This window comes from Capra hircus, chromosome 15 (assembly GCF_001704415.2).
Source record: "Capra hircus breed San Clemente chromosome 15, ASM170441v1, whole genome shotgun sequence".
Lineage (NCBI taxonomy): Eukaryota > Metazoa > Chordata > Mammalia > Artiodactyla > Bovidae > Capra > Capra hircus.
Window position 1 is genome coordinate 46,502,783 of NC_030822.1, and position 20,060 is coordinate 46,522,842.

The 20,060-nt window shown below is 35.9% G+C and overlaps 1 protein-coding gene across 2 annotated transcripts in view; it reads right to left on the reverse strand.

Annotated features, from left to right (window-relative positions):
* Positions 1 to 20,060, reverse strand: part of SOX6 (SRY-box 6) — a 715,392-nt gene that overhangs the window by 694,918 nt on the left and 414 nt on the right. The window lies entirely within an intron of this gene.

A 20,060-nucleotide genomic window follows, 5' to 3' on the forward strand; every position in this document is an offset into this window, starting at 1 on the left:
AACAGATTGGAATCTAAAAATTCCTGATTTTTAGATCTAACATCTAAAAAGATACCAGGGGATCTTCCTCACCCAGGGATTATGTTTTAATAATGTCACCTTAATAAAATTAATTTCTAACTCTCATACAAAGACTTCCCTGGTGGCTCAGTGGTAAAGAATCTGCTTGCCAATGCTGGAGATGCTGGCTTGATTCCTGAGTTAGGAAGATCCCCTGCAGAAGGAAATTGTCAATCCACTCCAATATTCTTGCCTGGGAAACCCCTTGGACAGAAGAGCCTGGCTAGCTGCAGTGAATGGGGGTCGCAAGAGTTGGACTCAATGACTCAACAACAGAAACAGCAACCCTCTTATATTATTGGTAGGAATGTAAATCGATACCACCACTATGGAAAATGGTGCAGGTTCCTCAAAAAATTAAAAATAGAACTACCATATGATCCAGCAATTCCACTCCAGAGTTTCTATCCAAAGGAAATGAACACTAATTCAAAGAGCTATATGCACCCCTATGTTCATCACAGCATTATTTACAACCACCAAGATATGGAAGCAACCTAAGTGTCCATCAATAAATAATGAATCAAGAAGAAGTGGATTTATATATGAAATATTACTTAGTCATAAAAAAGAATAGAATCTTGTCATTTGTAGCAACACGGATGGGTCTAGAGGGTATTATGCTAAGCAAAATAAGTCAGAGAGAAATACAAATACTATACAATTTCACTTATATATAGAATCCAAAAACCAGAACAAACAAAACAAAATAGACTCATAAATAAATAGAACAAAGTGCTGGTTGTCAGAGGGGAGGGGATGGAGGGTTGAATGAAATAAGTGAAGAGATATAAGAGTACAAACTCTAGTCATACAATAAGTAAGTCATGAGGATGTAATATACAGCATAGGGAATGTGGTCAGCAATACTGTCATACCTTTGTATGTTAACAGATGGTTACTAGACTTATCATGGTGATCATTTTGTAAAGAATATAAATGCCAAACCATTATGCTGTGTACCTGAAACAAATATTACAAGTCAACTATACTTCAACTGAAAAAAAGAAAAAGAAAATTAATTCCTGAGTCTCAGTTTCCTCATCCATTAATTGGGAATAAACCTCATAGAGTTAGGTAAGGTAAGACTAATGTTAAGGGAAGACTTAAAGGAAATACCTTTTTGTACATAATATTGTTTAATACATAAAACAAAACTTCAAAACAAATTATCCAAGCACTCTTTCATTCAATAATATCTACTGAGTGCTATTTAGGTTCCAGGCATTGTTCTAGTCACTATAAATTAAGCAGTGAACAAACAACAAAATTCCCATCTGTGTGGAGATTACATTTGAGTGGAAAAGAGGAAGCAACATCTCTACCACTGCTACCCTAGTATGGACTTAATAATCTTCTACATGAAATCTGCTGTATTGAACACACTTTCAACCCTGAGATTCCACGGTATAAACTATGAGCTTATAATTTGAGGTATAAGTACTAAAAGAATACACAGAAATGCATTCCCAAGTTCTAATCTATCATGAAAGGTTGATAATAACTACCATACCACTGCCATCTCCTCCAGAAACATCACTTCATGTTATTGCTGCCTTCAGGCAATCCTTTTGATATCACAGCTGCCCTCTCTGATACTGTATATTGCCTATCCATTTAGATGCTGAACTCATAGACACCTCCAACACCTCACAACTTCCCTTTTCTCCACTGGTGCTCTCTCCACCATGGAAACAGCACAGAGTCATTAGTAGGAAGAGTTTAGCTTTCATCAGCAGATGAATTTAGGTTCAAATCCTAGTCTTCTGCCTCCACTAGAAATCTTCTGGAATCTGGAGGTCAAGCCTGCGATCTCTGGCCATATTGGATTGAGGCTGAGCTCCTCCCAGAAGGTGCCTCCTCAGTCCATGGGATATTAGAGCTGGGGAACAGTATAGGGAATGTAGTCACCAATACTCTCATACAGAGGGCAACAGAAAGTTACCAACTCCATATCCCAATCTCAGCCAGCTGCCTCCACACATAACCTTCTATGGCCTAGAAATTAAGTCTACAATCACTGTCCAAGCCAGGCTGCACCTGGGCCCTGCCAGGGGTTGGGGGGAGCCTGTGGGGTCAAAATCCCTGTATACCAGCTGCCACCTCTCTTTAAGTTCACCACTGATTCTTCAGTTATTGCTACAGTCAAAAATCTAGTCCCAAGAAAATTCATACCCAAATACACTCTGTACCCAGAGTCTAGTCTCGCTCGGGGTATAAAATCTGTGGTACTAGTCTCTATAAGTTATGAAACTCAAAAATTAAGATATTGGACTTTCCTGGTGGTTCAGTAGTTAAGAATCCATCTGGCGATATAGGGGACACGGGTTCAATCCCTAATCTAGGAAGATTCTACATGCCACAGGGCAACTAAGCCTATGCTCCACAACTACTGAGCCCACACTCTAGAGCCCATGGTCCGCAGTAAGAGAAACCACCACAATGAGAAGTCTGCACACCACAACAAAGAGTAGCCCCCACTTGTGGCAACTAGAGAAAGTCCTCATGCAGCAAAGAAGATCCAGTCCAGCCAAAAGTAAAATAAATAACTTTTAAAAAATAATAATAAGATGTGCCTGCAATGCAGGAGACTGGGTTCGATCCCTGGGTCAGGAAGATCCCCTGGAGAAGGAATGGCAACCCACTCCAGTATTCTTGCCTGGAAAATCCCATGGACAGAGAAGCCTTGTAGACTGCAGTCCATGGGATCGCAAAGAGTCGGACACAACTAAGCAACTTCACTTTCACTTTCAAAGAAATTTTAGTTCAGGTAAATTTGTTGATTTGCATTTGAAGAGGTTCTCAAAGTACTTATTATTATAGAACTGTGAGGATTCTCTCTCAAAAGTACTATAGAGCCATCGTGTTGGGAAAACTGTAGAGTGATTTTACATTACATTCTAGCAATATTTTATCCCTTCAATAAAGTACTTGAATATAACATTCTACTTTTAGCCAGATTCTCTTTTAAAGATATTCAGTTTAGTAGTAGCTAATGTTTACATGGCACCTACCATGTGCCAAACCCTTTAAGCACTTTTAATTTAATTATTAAATCCTAAAACAACCCTAAGAAGGTGCAGTCTTACAGATAAGGAAACTGAGGCTTAAAGAGATCTAAGTAACAGGTTCAAGGTAAAGTTAGAAAGTGGGAGAGTACGCTCTCAGCTACAGTGTCACAAGCTTGCTTTACTCTAAACTAATTCTCTAGCATTGTACAAGTAAGAGAAATAAAATCAGAGTCAGCAAAGAATTTCAACTCTTCAGAATGCTTGACAAAGGAAGCTAAGGACAAGTTTTAAAACATAAACTTAAAGGTGGAGGAAGGGGCAGGAGAACAATAAAAACTGAAGGGAGGAGAATTTTTTAAACATTTGGAAGAAGAGGATGTTCAAAGTATTTTCCATCTTATCTTGCCCTGAAAGTGAAAGTCGCTCAGTCGTGTCCAACTCTTTGTGACCCCATGGACTATCCAGTCCATGGAATTCTCCAGGCTAGAATACTGGAGTAGGTAGCCATTCCCTTCTCCAGGGGATCTTCTCAACCCAGGGATTGAGCCCAGGTCTCCCACACTGCAGGCGGATTCTTTACCACCTGAGCCACAAGGGAGGCCCAAGAATAATGGAATACGTAGCCTATCCCATCTCCAGCAGATCTTCCCAATCCAGGAATCAAACCAGTGTCTCCTGCACTGCAGGCGGATTCTTTATCAGCTGAGCTCTTTAAGCCAAAAGCCAATCAAAGACCGTGGTTATGAAACACGGTGCTCTCCCTTATCAGAAACAGAACCTTAAAAGCAAAAGAATGCAAAAATTAATGAGTTATCAAGTGGAAATGAACCATCTTGCTAGTCCAATGGAAAGAGAATGTGACAATTTCTCTATGGGAATGTGAAGCTGATACACATACAGACAGTCCTCAACTTGCACTACACCATGTTAACTGAAATGAGTGCATATTAGAGCCAGGTCCTCACTTTGCAAGGTTCTGCAGTAACTGAGTTCAAACCAAGACATCCGAACTATGTAAAGCTGAGGTCAGAACTATGCAAAGGGAGGATGTGATTCTGATACAGAAGTACTCCAGTTCACATCGAACCTGCAAAGCAAGGATTGCCTTAATAACTGAACCTACTCAAATTCAATGTCACATAATATGTTCAGCTTCTGATTATCCTGATTATCCAAGCTCCCAGTTATCTAGCATGTAGATTATCTGAGGGAAATCTCATGATTTGCTTGTCTGTTAGAAGCAGCTGCATTATACAACAAAATACCATAGGACTTCAAACCAGGACATCTGGATTTAGATTATGGTTCTGCCACTTAATGGCTATGTGACCTTGGGCAAGTCATTTCCCCTCCCCAGACCTTAACTTCAGTTCAGTTCAGTCCACTCAGTCGTGTCCACCTCTTTGCAACCCCATGAACCGCAGCACGCCATTCCTCCCTGTTCATCAACAACTCCCAGAGTCCACCCAAACCCATGTCCATTGAGTCGGTGATGCCATCCAACAATCTCATCCTCTGTTGTCCCCTTCTCCTCCTGCCCTCAATCTTTCCAAGCATCACAGTCTTTTCCAATGAGTCAGCTCTTCCCATCAGGTGGCCAAAGTATTGGAGTTTCAGCTTCAACATCAGTCCTTCCAATGAATACCCAGGACTGATCTCCTTTAGGATGGACTGGTTGGATCTCCTTGCAGTCCAAGGGACTCTCAAGAGTCTTCTCCAACACCACAGTTCAAAAGCATCAATTCTTTGGCACTCAGCTTTCTTTATAGTCCAATTCTCACATCCGTACAAGACCTTAATTTGTCTATAAAATGAGGATAATGGCACATACCTCCCAGAATTGTTTTGTGAATAAAATAGCAATCACTGATATTTATTGAGAGCTTACAATGTATCAGGCACTCTTACAAATGTATTTTGTCTATTGAAACCTCTCAAAAACTATGATACTCAGGTTATTATCTCCATCTTATGAAAGCACCCAGAAATATATGGGTATTGCCCAATACCCATGCATCTACTTCATTATTAAATATTGCCTCCATCCATGACAAAGAATAGGTATTGAAAAGAAAATCTGAAATCTGTTCATGTATTAGATGCTTCAAAAAACAGTTAAAGGAAGAGAATTAAATTTTTCCTGAAAGCAGGTGGAGTTCTTACTCCTAGAGATTCCTTTATCCTCCTCCTCTTGAGTGCTAGCTGCACTCTAAGATTCTGGAAGAAGTTCACTAGCAAACTTCAAAGATAGCCAACTCTGTTGGTGACAGAAACCATACTCAAAAATCCTGGCACTGTCCACCGCTGCCAGCCTGGCCAAACACATGCAAAGAATTGATGGCTGTATCCCAATGTCCTGCCTATCTTATCCAGCCCAACCTCCTTCACAAACACAACCTTTCAGATGCTAATACTTCCTTCTTACAGTTCTTCTTGGGATTCCCTGTTGGTTCAGCTGGTAAAGAATCTGCCTGCAATGCAGGAGACCCGAGTTCGATCCCTGGGTTGGGAAAATCCCCTGGCGAAGGGAAGTCTACCCACTCCAATATTCTGGAAAGCGAGAGCACTGTCCAGCATCACACTGTGGAAATACACTCCATCAAAGTTGGAAGAGTAAAGAGAGGATAGAAATATTTTACAGTTTTTGCTCATTAATCAAACCAGCATAAATTCATTTCTTAGATTCTTGGCCATTTGTCAGTTTAGAAGACAGACTGGATGTGTTGTTTTGAGGCTGATACACAGACCAAGGAACTTCAGTGAAAATCTATATAGAGGCAGCACAGAGCCCTATCCCAGAAGGGTAGAAACAGGATGTCAGAACCGAAACTTCTTTATAGATCATGAAACTTCCTATTCTAACAGTAAAGAAACTACTTCCTAGAAAGAAGTGATTTAGCCAAAGTCACCAAAAGTTTATTGGAAGAGCTGAAACTCGCAAACTGGTTCCTTGATACTACACCAAGCTGTCCAACAAGCATATCAAGTTAGAGAAAAGAGGGAAAGGGAAAGAGAAAGCTGAAGGCAACATTTAATCCCTCATTGCTGCCTTACTCACTTTTCCCAGCTTTTGCTCTGATTGTATCTAAATCCAAGGAAAGCTGAAAGGAGAAGCAACAGAGAACCCCAGGCATTCAGGGAAGTAGATGGTGCACTTGGTCCCCTCCCCTGCAACATGATATACACACTTAATTATGGAGCCTCGCTGACCCATTCATGCCAACAAATGACTCAAATTGTCTTGCTTCGGAATAAAAGGTGGCTTAAGCGCTTCTCTCATATCAGAGCCCTAAAAAAATGAACCCCCATACTGAGAAATATGTAGCCCCCCTCCCTGTCTCTGGTTTTCAGTGACTGGCTACATTCCTCAGAGGGATCCTGTCCCAGGAGGGTGTTCCCTTGAAACTATATTTTTCCTCCTTGACTCATCACACACTCACCCTTCTTTCTCATTTGCTTTTTATTTCAGTGGTCTCCAAAGTAAGATTACACATCCCCGGAGTACACTATAGAAATAGACAGGTGTTTATTTATTCATTTAAGAAGTGAGAAAAACTAATCTTTGCCTAAATTTAAATACAGATTGTCAAACATTAATATGTCATATCCTGTACCAAAGGAAAAAGAGGAGTCTGATTATTGATGATATTATTCAGCTTTTAACTAAATTAACCCTAAACAAATGTTCAAGTGGCTTTAAAAGATCCTTTCAAAGAAACCACAGTTTGAGGTTAATACCATGACCAAGCTAACACTTGTACCATAGTAGTAGCCTTTTAGTGGCCATATCACAGGATGAAACAATGATGATCCAAGAAGATCTGATAAGAAACATGCCAAGATTTTTTAACTTATCAAAAAGATAATTTAAGTATAGATTTACACCTAGTATCATCAACAGTGGACCTTACCCTATTGTACTTTGAGACATTAAATAGTAATATGAAGCCATTAAAATCAGTAAGACATTTAAAAACAAAGCATACAGACAGAAATTTTTGTACTTACTGTAATTTTTCCAATAATGTTTAAAATCATACAATACTCAATCCAATATTTTATAAAATTTCACCAAACTTAATGTTAAATGCTTAGAAACCTCTTCTGAAATTCCTTAGTTACAAAAGACAAAAAGTCACACCCTATTAGAAAAGTTCTTGTTCTTCCTGCTGCTATAAAAATAGCTAAAAATAATATACAGAAAACAGTATGGCAACATTTATTAATAAGAACATTTCTGGGCTAAAAAATCAGATCTGCCACAGTGCACATCTCTGGGTAACCATTTTAATTAGAATGCAATCTGAATGATGTCTTCATGGGTTGGACAGTGAGTAGTACCAAAAACAATGTTGAAAGTTGTATAGAAAACATGGCTGTCACTCTCAAAAAGAAACTAATGTCATGTAGAATGCTTGGTTTTCAGATAACAAATGTACATATTTTTGAACATGCCTCTGTTCATGATCTTCAACAGGCAAAGTGCTATGTTTGAATGAGTGGCCAAAATATGTACCAAAAAAGATATAGCTTCAACACTTTTGCTCTTTTAAATAAAGGTGATTTTTAGGAGAAAGTGACTAAGTGTAACTACTGGTGAAGAGACTGCCCTGATATGACGAAAGGGAAAAAATTAGGGATAAGACTACAGATATAACACAATGAAGTAACTGTATTATTCATAGGCAAGCAATTTAGGCAAAATGTTAAAACCAAGTACTACATGGTGATGCAATTACTTTTTAAAAATAGACCTACAAAACACAGTAAAATCTTTACATGCTTCGAAAGGAGATGAGGAGTGACAGGAGAATTGTTGGCACTACCCACAGTTTCTGCTGCTTATCTCATGACAAAGTTTCCAAACTTAAGCATAAGGAACCAAAAAACTAGTGTACCAATGTGCTAACCTTTCAGTGATGACAAGTAGCTGTGAGTGTGTTAGCAAATAGCTAGTCTAGACCAGATAGACAGATGGACAGACAGACACATACACCCATACACTGTTGCTGTTTAGTCATTAAGTCTTGTCAGACTCTGCTATCCCATGGTCTGTAGCCCATCAGGCTTCTCTATCCAGGGGATTTCCCAGGCAAGAATACTGGAATGGATTGTTATTTCTTTCTCCAAGGGATCTTCCCAACCCAGGGATCGAACCCACATCCCCGGTATTAGCAGGCGGGTTCGTCACTGCTGAGCCACCAGGGAAGCCCGCATACGTACATAACATCATACAAACTTAACTCTCTTTAAGGTAAAGGTGATATTTCATCAAATGACAAAGTAAATGATTTTAAAAACAGATATATTAAAAGTGTATTTTAAAAACATATGTTTGGAAATGATTCCATCATAGTGTGATTTTGTTACCAAAAGTATTTTGCCTATCACCTACAAAAACTCTCATCTGTTTTCAATTTTAAAATTGGCAACAGCATATTCTAACCTGTTTAATGATGTTACAAAGAGTTCCAAATGTGTTTTTTAACCCATTTATTAGAAATATGGTAAAAAAACAAATGAATGTCATGAGAGAAAAGAGAGATTTTACTAGCCAACAATTTAACAAACTTTCTGCATACTTTGTGGAAAGGATTAATAAGTTAGTATCACATTAAGTGCAAACAATAATGTACTCCTTCAATTTGGATATATTTTATTTCTGAGCTATCAGTTTTAGCTGTGGCAGCATTAAAACCATGTAGCAAAGAAACCTGAACTTAGAACCAAACTATTCAATCACTTTATCACCAAGCATTAAACTAAAACTTTAAAAAATAACAAATCATATTATATTATATTATAGAACTGGAAGGACCACAGTTTTAAGATATTATTTATTCTATCAATACATCTTTCATTTTAATATCTACTGTAAATGTTTTACAGCATACACTAGCACAATAGTACATATATGTAAGTTTAAACAAATATGGACATGTATTAGGGCACATGCTCATAAACACTTCACTGGTGATATGCTCTATCCAAAGAGTTTGAAGATCACTACTCAGATCAGAAGTTCTTCCAAATAAGCTGTAAAATTTTTATCTTGTCAAGAGGAATTCAACCAGCCTTACTTTTACCAACAGTACTGCCCAGTTGCGCTAAGGCTATCCCAGCCACTTAAGATTTGTATTTCCTTCTCTCCTTATACATCTTGAATTATGATCTTTTCACCTCAGCTACTGAAACTGCTACATTCACCCCTAAGCAAGCAGTTCAGTTCAGTTCAGTTCAGTCGCTCAGTCATGTCCGACTCTTCGCGACCCCATGAATCGCAGCACACCAGGCCTCCACCAGCTATGCTATGTGATGACATTCAAACAAACATTTTATCAATAATCAAAGTTATTTACTTTTAAGACGCAGTAGCAATAGTCTTAAATAGAAGCTTCCTTTGAAACAATTTAGGATGACCAAATAATTTAATGCCCCTCCTACTAAATATAATAAAATTATATTTGTTTTTAAATCACCTCAGATACAAATTTGTGAAATAAGCAAAAGTAAAAACTATATAATCATAGCCTCATAAAAGTTAAAGGACATTGATACAAATATCCTATTTTACTGAGATTTTAATAGAAGCCAGTGTAGGCATAGATCAAAAAGGAAAATGAAAAATCCAAAGACGTGAAAGTGGTGCTAACAAAATTTAAAAGAAAAAAAATCAGCATACAATATGAAGGGGTATATATTTTCACATATAATTTATTTGCACAGCTCCTGATAACATTAATGAGTTTTCTGCGTGGACATAATTGAAGAAATTAGACACAAAACTTCACAACTAAGACATGACTAATTATGATGAGTGCTTTGGAAAAGGTCCCAAAGTGTCATAATTAAAAGCGGAGGTATGTTTCATTCTTTCCCTGCAATGCCATACATAAGAATTAAGAGTTGCCAAGTTCACTAGTCCCACCCAATGTAGGTTGCTATATACATTTTCTTTGGAGAAAATAAGCCTGTTACATACAATTTACTATGTAATTTAATACACATAAGCATTTGGGGTATATAACCCTACCTTAGCATACCTGTAAATCACACAAATGTATACAAAGAGTACAAATGGAGGTATTCTCTGAACTATTGTCTGTAAAAGTTTAAAGGGTCTAACCTCAAAAAGGCCGAAAATTTCTTCTAATAATGTCTTAGAGTTTATATTAAAATAAAAATTAAATATAGGATGCAATTTTAGTTGGTTCCAAGATTAAAATTCTTTTTTAAACCTCAATATATCTATTTTCAGTATGTATCTTTATAGTGGGAGAGGACTACACTTGAGAAATTTTAAAATAAACTATATCCAATCTCCTGAAATAAACCATAATAGAAAATAATATTTTAAAACAGAATGTATATATTTGTACAACTGAGTCACTTTGCTGTACAACAGAAACTGGTACATTATAAATCAACTATACTTCAATAAAAACAAAAAAGGAACCAAACTCAAAGCCACTGCTAGCATCATTTTATATTTTACTTGTAAATTCAAAATTCAGAAGTTGATTAAATGGAAACAAATGTAAAAAAAAAAAAAGAATTTTTAAAATAGGCCAATTTTCCTCCAGTGTGTATTTGGACCTTCATATTCAAGAATAAAAAATGTGCCTGAGACTCAATTAACTAGTGTGCTACATTCCAAGTTTGTTAAACTTTTTTCAGTTGCTGTATTATTTCAGTTTTTATTTTCTTTTTTGCTTGAGTTTTTGTTTCTTATTAAAGAACTCAACTGAAAGTCCTAAAGGAAAATGTTCTTTTAAGCATCATAACTAATTTAATATGACTAAATTGTTTTATAGAATTTTCACATTGTTTTTCCTCTTCTTTACTCAGCTTCAGAGCTTTTCTTTTTAATGAAGAGATTTCATCATATTTTTCATGCTGTTATCAACACTTCAAGTCTACAGCACACCAAAACAATAGGAAGGAAAACAACAGGTTAAGGCCATTGAAAAGAGGGCCATAACTTCTCCAGCCTATGTAACCATAAGGCCCTTTTCAGAAAGTGATTATGTTACAAGGTCATATAAACTGCAAAATCTCAATAGGTGTATCTAATTTAGAGAAACAAGCTACTAAACTCCAGGAAACTTCCAAACCAAAAACAGCAAAGGCTTGTAGCTCAGAGTAAAGGCATTCAGAAAATTATTAGAAAACGTGAGACCCCAGATTACAAAACTATAAAGGGTACATTTAGCATCCCTATTTGTAAGTTATCAAGAGTAGAGAGTGGTTACTCTGCTGCTACTATTTCTGGTACTGATACTGGTTCACCATCATCACTGTATAATAATAATTTGTATTTTTTCCCAAAACTTTGAATCACTCTGAGGATTCATTTATTTTTACATTATCCCTCAATAAAAAAAAAATTATGGAATACGCCAACTTGATAGTTAGAAAACTCAGAAATAACCAGATCTAAAAATTTCCAGATAGTTCCCTTTCTCTAAGATAATGACCAATTAGAAGAAAAAAAATCTTACAGTGTAAGATACAAGATTTTGTTAAGTTATGGTCCAGATCATCAGCTCAAATATTAATAAGCCATTTATTTTAATTTTAATCCTTAGTCAACATATTCAAAGGAATCAATAATTTGAAAAACTTCTCTGTACCTTAAAATATACTCACAAAACTGACCACAAAACTAAGATAAGAAAGAGAAGTTAAGAGGTTAAATCACCAGAGGTTAAGATGCTGGCTTATGGCCACTTCACATCTATGATAGACAAGGCCTTTCTAAAATCACAAAGACACAAACATGAAACATTGTGGTATCAAATGCCTTACAAAATAGTCAATAATACCATCAAATGTTTCCTTCATGTCCAATGCTCTTCAGGATGCTACTTCAAATAGTTTATTCCTAATTAACCTTTATGACACAGCTCAAAGGCCAACTCCTACTAGAAGCTTTCCTTGACATAGGTACTTCTGCTCTTATACATATCTCCATTATAGCAACTAGTACACTGCATAGAATTACATATATTCATAACTCTTCACTAGGATCAATGGTGCATTTTCATCTTTGAAATCATGTAATCAAGTGGTTCTCATCTTTTCACCATCAAGTATCTTTTTATTAATCCTCCTTCATAAAACCCATATTTTGACTTAGCCACTGAAAGCCTCAGGAAGGTTAAAAGACCAAAAATACACAGAGGGTGATTGAAACAGTGTTATCTTTCAAATTTGCCATATTTATTCTATTATAATTAAATTATTCCCTAATTTTTTAAAGACATATAGAATGTCTAATATATATGACATTATAATGTCTAAACATATATAATGTCTAACATATATAATCTCTATAAAGACATATATAAACTGACATTTAACGCTTCTGATCAACATGGTATTGTTCAGCTACATTCAGTATATGGAAATGCAGTACTGGTTTGGCTCTGGAAGTAAGTATGAAGATAAAATAAATGAGCACTGACATTTTATAAAAGAGATTGGGGGGAGAAAGAAGGTCAAAATTGCCAACCCTAATTTATGACACACAGCTTTGTTTATAGTGAATAATATCCTGAAGCAAAGCTCAATTGAAACATTTATTCCTATCAAGTAGGAAGTTAGACAGTATGATTGGTAAGGTTATCTACCCTGTATACCTTTTACTGAATGAGGCAATGAATATGAAAGCACTTTGAAAACTGAGTTCTATAAAACATATGAGAATTGAGGGCCCTTTTCATGCCATGGTTCTACTGCTGATTACTTATAACTATTGTCGATTTATCCTAACAGTTGTCTAGAACTGTTCTAGGCACTTCTATATACATTATCTAACAACTTAATCTTCCCAATAACCATATCTGATAACTTCTATCACAATCCCCATTTTAAATATCAGGGGGACTTCCCTGGTGGTCTAGTGATTAAGAATATGCTTTCCATTGCCAGGGATACAGGTTCTATCCTTGGTTGGGGAACAAAGATCGCACATGCCTTGGGGCAACTAAACCTGTATGTGAAACTAGAGAGCCTGAGTTCCCCAACAAAAGATCCCACGTGCTGCAACTAAGACCCAACACAGCCAAGGGGGGGGAAATAAAAAGAAAAAAATTATTTAATTAGGAAATGGGGACCAACAGAGGTTGCATATCTTTTCTAAGGTCACACAACTAGTTAAGGAAATAAGACTTCAAAGAAAAGATTCAAGAAATAAAATTTCAGGTTTAATTTTGATATTTTCATATGTAGGTCTGGCATTTAAATGAAGAATGTGTTCCCATTTTTTCTTAAAATCAAGGCAAAAGAAAGTTGATTAAGATGTATATTTTTGACATACAGAACTTCCAAATGTTAAGCACTGAAACACATAACCAAAGAAGATTATAAAATCTCCTTCTTTGTTGGCTTTGCCAAAAAATAATAATAAGAGAGTTTCTTAACTGATCAGAATGGAGAAATACACCCTTGGAGTAGGGAGAATGATGACCTTTCAAAATCTCTTCTAGCCCTTAGAATTGGAATATTCTCAAATTTGAGAGCCAGACATTCAAATTCTATATTTAGTCACTACTCTACCCAAAATCTGCAAGACTACTAATGAATAATTCTCTCTAGGAAAGAAAGAAAGGAGCATGTATTACTGTGAATATTTCATATAAAAGGAAAAGCAATCGATAATATGAGAAGATTACACAAAAAGTACACATAAAGCTGAAATTGGAAGCCAGATCTGTATAATTCTAAGTACAATACCACTTCAACAGTAATCGATAACATGTATTAGCTATTGAGCTTAGTGCTTTACATTTATTTATCTCATTTAATTCTCACAATAACCTTATGATGTAGGTATTATTATCACTCTCATTCTAGAGATGAAGAAACATAAGGTGAGAGATTATACCATGCATATACTCAGGGTAGATGGGGTAGCTGAGTTCTCCTATATAGAAAGTTCAATGACCACGGGTCTAGCTGGAGACTATTCCTGAGAAAATAATAACATCCCTGCCCTTTCTTTCCCAGTGAAGAAAAACAAACTATTCTCTCCCTATTTAGGAGCATTCTTCTCCACTTCTACCAATGACCTGCTTAGCACCATGACAAATGTGCCTAAATTTCTCACCTATCAAATATCAAAAATCGTCAATAGAAGAGAAAGTTCTTAAAAAGTAAAAACTTGTGACTTCAAAAATTCCCTTCAGGTTTCCCTGGTGGTCTAGTGGTTAAGAATCTGCCTTGTAACGCAAGGGACACTGGTTCAATCCCTGGTCCAGGAAAATCCCACATGCTGCAAGGTAGCTAAGCCAGTGCACCACAGCTACTGAGCCTGTACTCTAGAGTCCTCAAGCCACAACTACTGAACCCATGCGCCACAACTACTAAAGTCCATGTCCCTATAGCCTGTGCCCCACAACAAGAGAAGTCACCACAACCAGAAACCCACACACTGCACCTAGGGAGTAGCACTCCCACCACAACTAGAAAACAAGCCTGTGCACAGCAACAAAGACCTGGCACAGCCAAAAAGAAATGCTTTTTGTTTAAGTTGCAGAGCAGAAAATAATATATATTTTTAAATGCCCTTCAGGATATGCAGAACTTAGTAAGTACTCAATCAAATTGCCCAATGATCTGTTTGTAAAGTATAAAAGGAACTATTTGCAACCATGCCTCAGAATGAGTCCCATTTGAAATCTATGTTTGTCATTAAAAAATAATCTGTGTCGGGGAGTTTAGAGGAGAGCGGATATATGCATATGCATGGGTGAGTCCCTTTGCTGTTCACCTGAAACTCTCAAAATGTTGTTAACTGGTTATATACCCCAATACAAAATAGAAAGTTTTAAAAAAATAATCTGTGTATATGTTAATCCCAATCTCCCAATTTATACACTACTAATATATAATATAGATAACAAATAAGAACCTACTGTATAGCACAGGGAACCCTATTCAGTACTCTGTAATGACTACATGGGAATAGAGTCTAAAAAAGAGTGGATATCTGTATATGTATAACGGATTTACTTTGCTGCACAACAGAAACTAACACAACCTTGTAACTAACTATACTTCAATAAAAACTAATTTTTAAAAATTTGTTGCGTTTTTGCTTTTCCACATGTTGTGCTTGCATAGTCATGGAAAGTAAAGCATCTTTAACTTTCTTTGTCACATTTTTAAAAAACTACTTTTCAAAGAAGCAAAGAAATTGTGCTCAGTGAAGTCAAAAATCACAAACAGCACTAATGTCCATTTTTGCCTTTGAATGGATATATTAAAGATAGACAATTCAATTTGTCTCTTTGAGTAGAAACAACAAATTATTGAACAAAGAAAGGATAATAGATCTTTTAAAGATTTATCTTGTGAGATTTTCAGAGAAGAAAGAGATCAAGGGAGAACCTGAAATGAGAGAATACAGAATGTTTGTAGACACTAATATGCATATCATATAAAGAATTTTAAATTTACCTTATGTTTATTATGCTTACTTATACATGTCATCATTGAAAAGCATCAAATAAATATATTTAAGTAATTTTAATCCAAAATAGTTTAAACATAAAAACTCTTAAAGGATTTCACAATATCATATTAGGCTTCTTTAATACATAGTGCTTCAATTCAGAAAAATCTTTTAATAGCTTTATAGACTAGAAGAGCTTAGTAAGTAAAATATACTAGTGAATTCCTTACCACATGCATAGGAAGAGAGCAAATACAGAAATAGAAAATCTAGAAAATTACAGAGCAGAAAATTCAAGTTAATTATCAAAGATGCAAATTTTCTAAAATATACACAACATTGGACTACCGATTGTTAGACTTTTTTTTCCACTATCTTATCTACAGGTTACAATGCTAACCTAGTTCTTTATAAATAAATTCAAATGTCTCCCTACAAATGCAGAGATAACTCTTTACATAAAGAAAGATTTCTATAGTTTCAAATAATTGTTTTTCACTTGAAGTAGTATGAAAGAGAATGCCACTAAGCATTTGCATGCCTTTAAAAGGTAAAGAAGAACACTGCAGAATTCTTTTACTATTCTGAAAAGGATTTTTCCAATATTATGTACTGTACAATATAGCGAGGATTACTAAACATATTGGCATTATAAAATAGAAATAACTGGGCAGTTGATTTTACGTAGTTTACTAGTTTACAATAGATAACAGCATCTACAATTAACCTCAGGAAATAATTCACATCTTTACTAAAGATTAAAGTTTTTTTGAGTGAATAGTAAAACATGATATATAAGGGGTCTTAGAGGAGCAAGAAGAGATTCTGAATATAAACAAGCCATCATTCTGGTAAAAGGAAATACAAACAACTAGAATAAAAATAGTTGATGCACAAAAGCCATAATGAGGGGGTAGCTCAAAAAATAACTTCTACTCTGAATGGTTTGGATGAAATACAAATTATCCACAGAAAAGTGTGGACTGGCATAAATGTTTGTACAAAATTATAAGTGTATTTCAAGAAGTATGCAAGAGGCAACCGCCTGCATGATGCACAAGGTCCCGGCAATGCTCTGCTTAAGTGCTAGTGCACAGAGTCCAAACCACTGCATTTTAATTACCATGCAGCCTCAGATATATTGCCTTTGATATGGAAATGTTCTTGTTCTCTCATCTTCACATATGGTCTCATGCACAGAAATCTTTATCTGATTCATAAAAAATAAACTAGAATCCAATCTCAACACCTGACCTCAGTGCTTAGAAGTTTTTTACTAAGCATGGTGTCACTATAAAAAGAATGGCTAATATTAGTGTAAAGTTGGATATTTTGAGCAGCGATATGAAGGATTTGCAGTTAAGAACTGAATCGATACTGTTTCTCTGAGGTTTTAGGGTTTTGAGGTCCCTTTTTTGAGACTACCACAGATTTGAGGAAAAACAGACCAGCAGCCTTTTCCAGAGGAGAGAATACATAGCAGACTCACTTGATATTTCATCTTACAATCTCCACCTACACTCTCAATCGGTATCTTTATCCAAATTATGACGATGGATATTTAAATCTGAAAAGCTCTATTAAGAACCATAACACAAATTTAAAATTATTTCCAGTTTGACTAAAAGTATAAACAAAACGATTAGCTGAAAAACTTTTACCCTCTTCCACAGAACAAGAAAAATGAAAACACACTTCGTATAAATGTATAATGAGTATATAATGAGAGAATGATTAAAGTTTCTGATATGACTTATCAAAACAATTAGTTTTCAGATCACAGTTGAAGAACCTCAAGCAAAAATGATATTCTATACATTTAAAATGTGCTAACAGTTAATAAAAACTGCTTTTCATAGACTATACTGGAGTACCAGTTTGTGTTTGTTTTTGTTTTACTTGAGTATGTTGATAGTCAGGGGACAGTCAGTAGAAAATGCGACGACAGGATAAAGACACAAAATGTTCAATATATTATTTTCATTGTTAGGAAAAAAAAATAATAGGGGAGAGTTATATTTCTTAAACAAGAAGCAATCCAAATGCAAAGAGAGTCCATTTTCTGCTCTAAAAAGCAAAACTATTTGTTCATTCTTTTAGCAAGTTTTTATAATAAAATCTGTTCTCATTATATCTCATATACCTTGATAATTCTGAAATAACCTAGATTAACTTTTTTAAAAAACAGTAATATGACCCATCTAACCTCATGACAGCAGATAATACATCCCATCTGCAAATCATCTTGCTGAATGTTATCTGTGTTTTATCATTTCTAGTACCTGTCTGTGCCTGATATGGTACTCTCAGGCACATTAGCTTGATGGAATGTTTCACTTGACTTCAAAAACACCAATTGATATATATGCACCCCTAAACTATATTTAAACAAATAGCTCTTAGAACAACCAAAATTTTAATTGTACTCTACTATACTTTTACAGAATGCTGTTTGTAAATAGTGAAAAGGTATATATCAATTATCTCACTAACAAGAGAATTCTTTCAAACTTAGAGATTTATAACCTAACAACACAGAAAAGTATAGAAAATATTAAAAGTAAGGGTTAAAGCCAATGTACATTAAACTTTGTAAAAATAAAATTCATTTACTCTAGTATCTAGTATACTAATTGAAAGAGGATTTTTAAAATGTCACTAGTTTCTTCAATATAAGATAGATATGTATAACAATTTCATCAGTGACCAATAAACTAATAATTCCTAAAAGAAGTCAAATAGAAACAGCATAAAATCTCAGTAATGCCACCAAAATTTATCATTTATATATTTAAAGCAGTACATTGTTAAAGCCTTATAAGAGAAAGATTTGCTAGATAAGTTAACATTTTAAATATGTGCTTTTCCCTTACTAAGAAAAATATCTTTCTACTGCTAATGAAAAAATGTCCAGCAGACTATATGAATGTCATTTCTTCTAGATATTCAGTTACTGAATCCCTTACAGAATCAACTTAAGATATTGATATTGATAGTGCTTTACTAATTATTTTACATCTATCTTTCTTTGTAGTATAATGTTGGGCACTGTGCTTACACAGTGTACTATTACAGGAGCTTGTATCATGCTCCGTAATAATAAACTTGCAATTTATTTTGCATTTTCAAGAATACGTATATACCAAGAGAAAGTTCCTTCTTATTACTTCCAAAATAAAAATTAAGAACAACAATAAATACAATAAACAATATTTAGTTTTGCCACTATAAGAAGAATATGGTGGGAGAACCAAGGAAAAAGGAGGCGGCAATGATACAAGAAAAGCAACAGAAGATACTAGTTTGCCAGAGGAATCAATGACCTAGCACTTGTCTAGATCCTGGTCACTTACTGCCCTTGGTCATAAGCTAGATCTAATATGTGTAGTGCACATTAACTTGCTTTCAGAGTCTAAAGGATTTTTTTTTTTTTTTGGTTAGTGTTTGTTGTTCTTGTTTTAGAAAGGGACAATCTCTCTTGATTTATGAGGTTTTCAAAAATGCAGGAGAAAAAAATTTACATGCCATTTGGCCTACTGCCCATGCACTTACATATGTGTATTCAGGAAGATACACTCAAATATACATAGATAATATATTTATGGTCTGGTACAGTAAAAAAAAAATCAGTCATAACTTTTTCCCTGCTGTAATAAAATAAAGTATTTCATTGATTCAATCAAAAGTAAATGCAACTAAATAACCCACGTCCCCACCATCTAGAAGAAAAGTACACCCTTGCTGCCATAGACAAGCTAACTCTATCCCACTGAATTTGTGGAAGGTTTAAGATGTTTGCTTGTTTGTTTTCAAGTAAAGAGAATCTTCTAGTAGGTATCAGGAATATCTGAGTGGCTTAGAAACAAGGGGAGAAGGGAGAGTGATGAAAGTGTCTAATGCTGAGTGTTGAATTCCATGGTTATTGCACAGGGTGATAGGGGGAAGCTCATGTTCATGACTGCAGACATCTGGTCTCTTCCAGAGACTGCAGACTAAAGATGACCTGAAGCTGGGGTCTAGAAAGCTAGGCAGGAAGCTCAAGCACCAGTCTGGGTACAAACAGAACAGGGCACTGCTCCTAAAAACCCCAGGCTGAACAAGAGTGAGACAGGGAGAGAGCAGATTATTTACAGGTTTGAGCGCACAGTGAACACCAGCAGCCCCAAGTGGCTAGGCCTGGAGGGGGGAAAGAGAAACTGCAATCAGAGCGCACACAGCTATTTGCTGAGACCTCTGGGGCGGGTGCGGGAGGAAGCACAGAACAGGTGAACAATCCAACTAGAAACTGAAGCCCCTGCCCAAGCCAGGAAACAACGCCAAGTCTGCGCTAGTCCCCCCGGGATAGTACAGACTGAAGGGCACTAGCAGCCCTCCCCCACGGGCAGAGTGCGTAGACTAGGTGCAGTGCCAGATTTACTCTGCATCCCTTTCCTCGCTCAGCACTCACCCTGCCGCTTGTCGGGTTTGTCTACCTAACCAGCAGGCTGCCCTCAGCCGAAAACTAGAGAAGAAACGAGAAGTAGAAAGAGAGA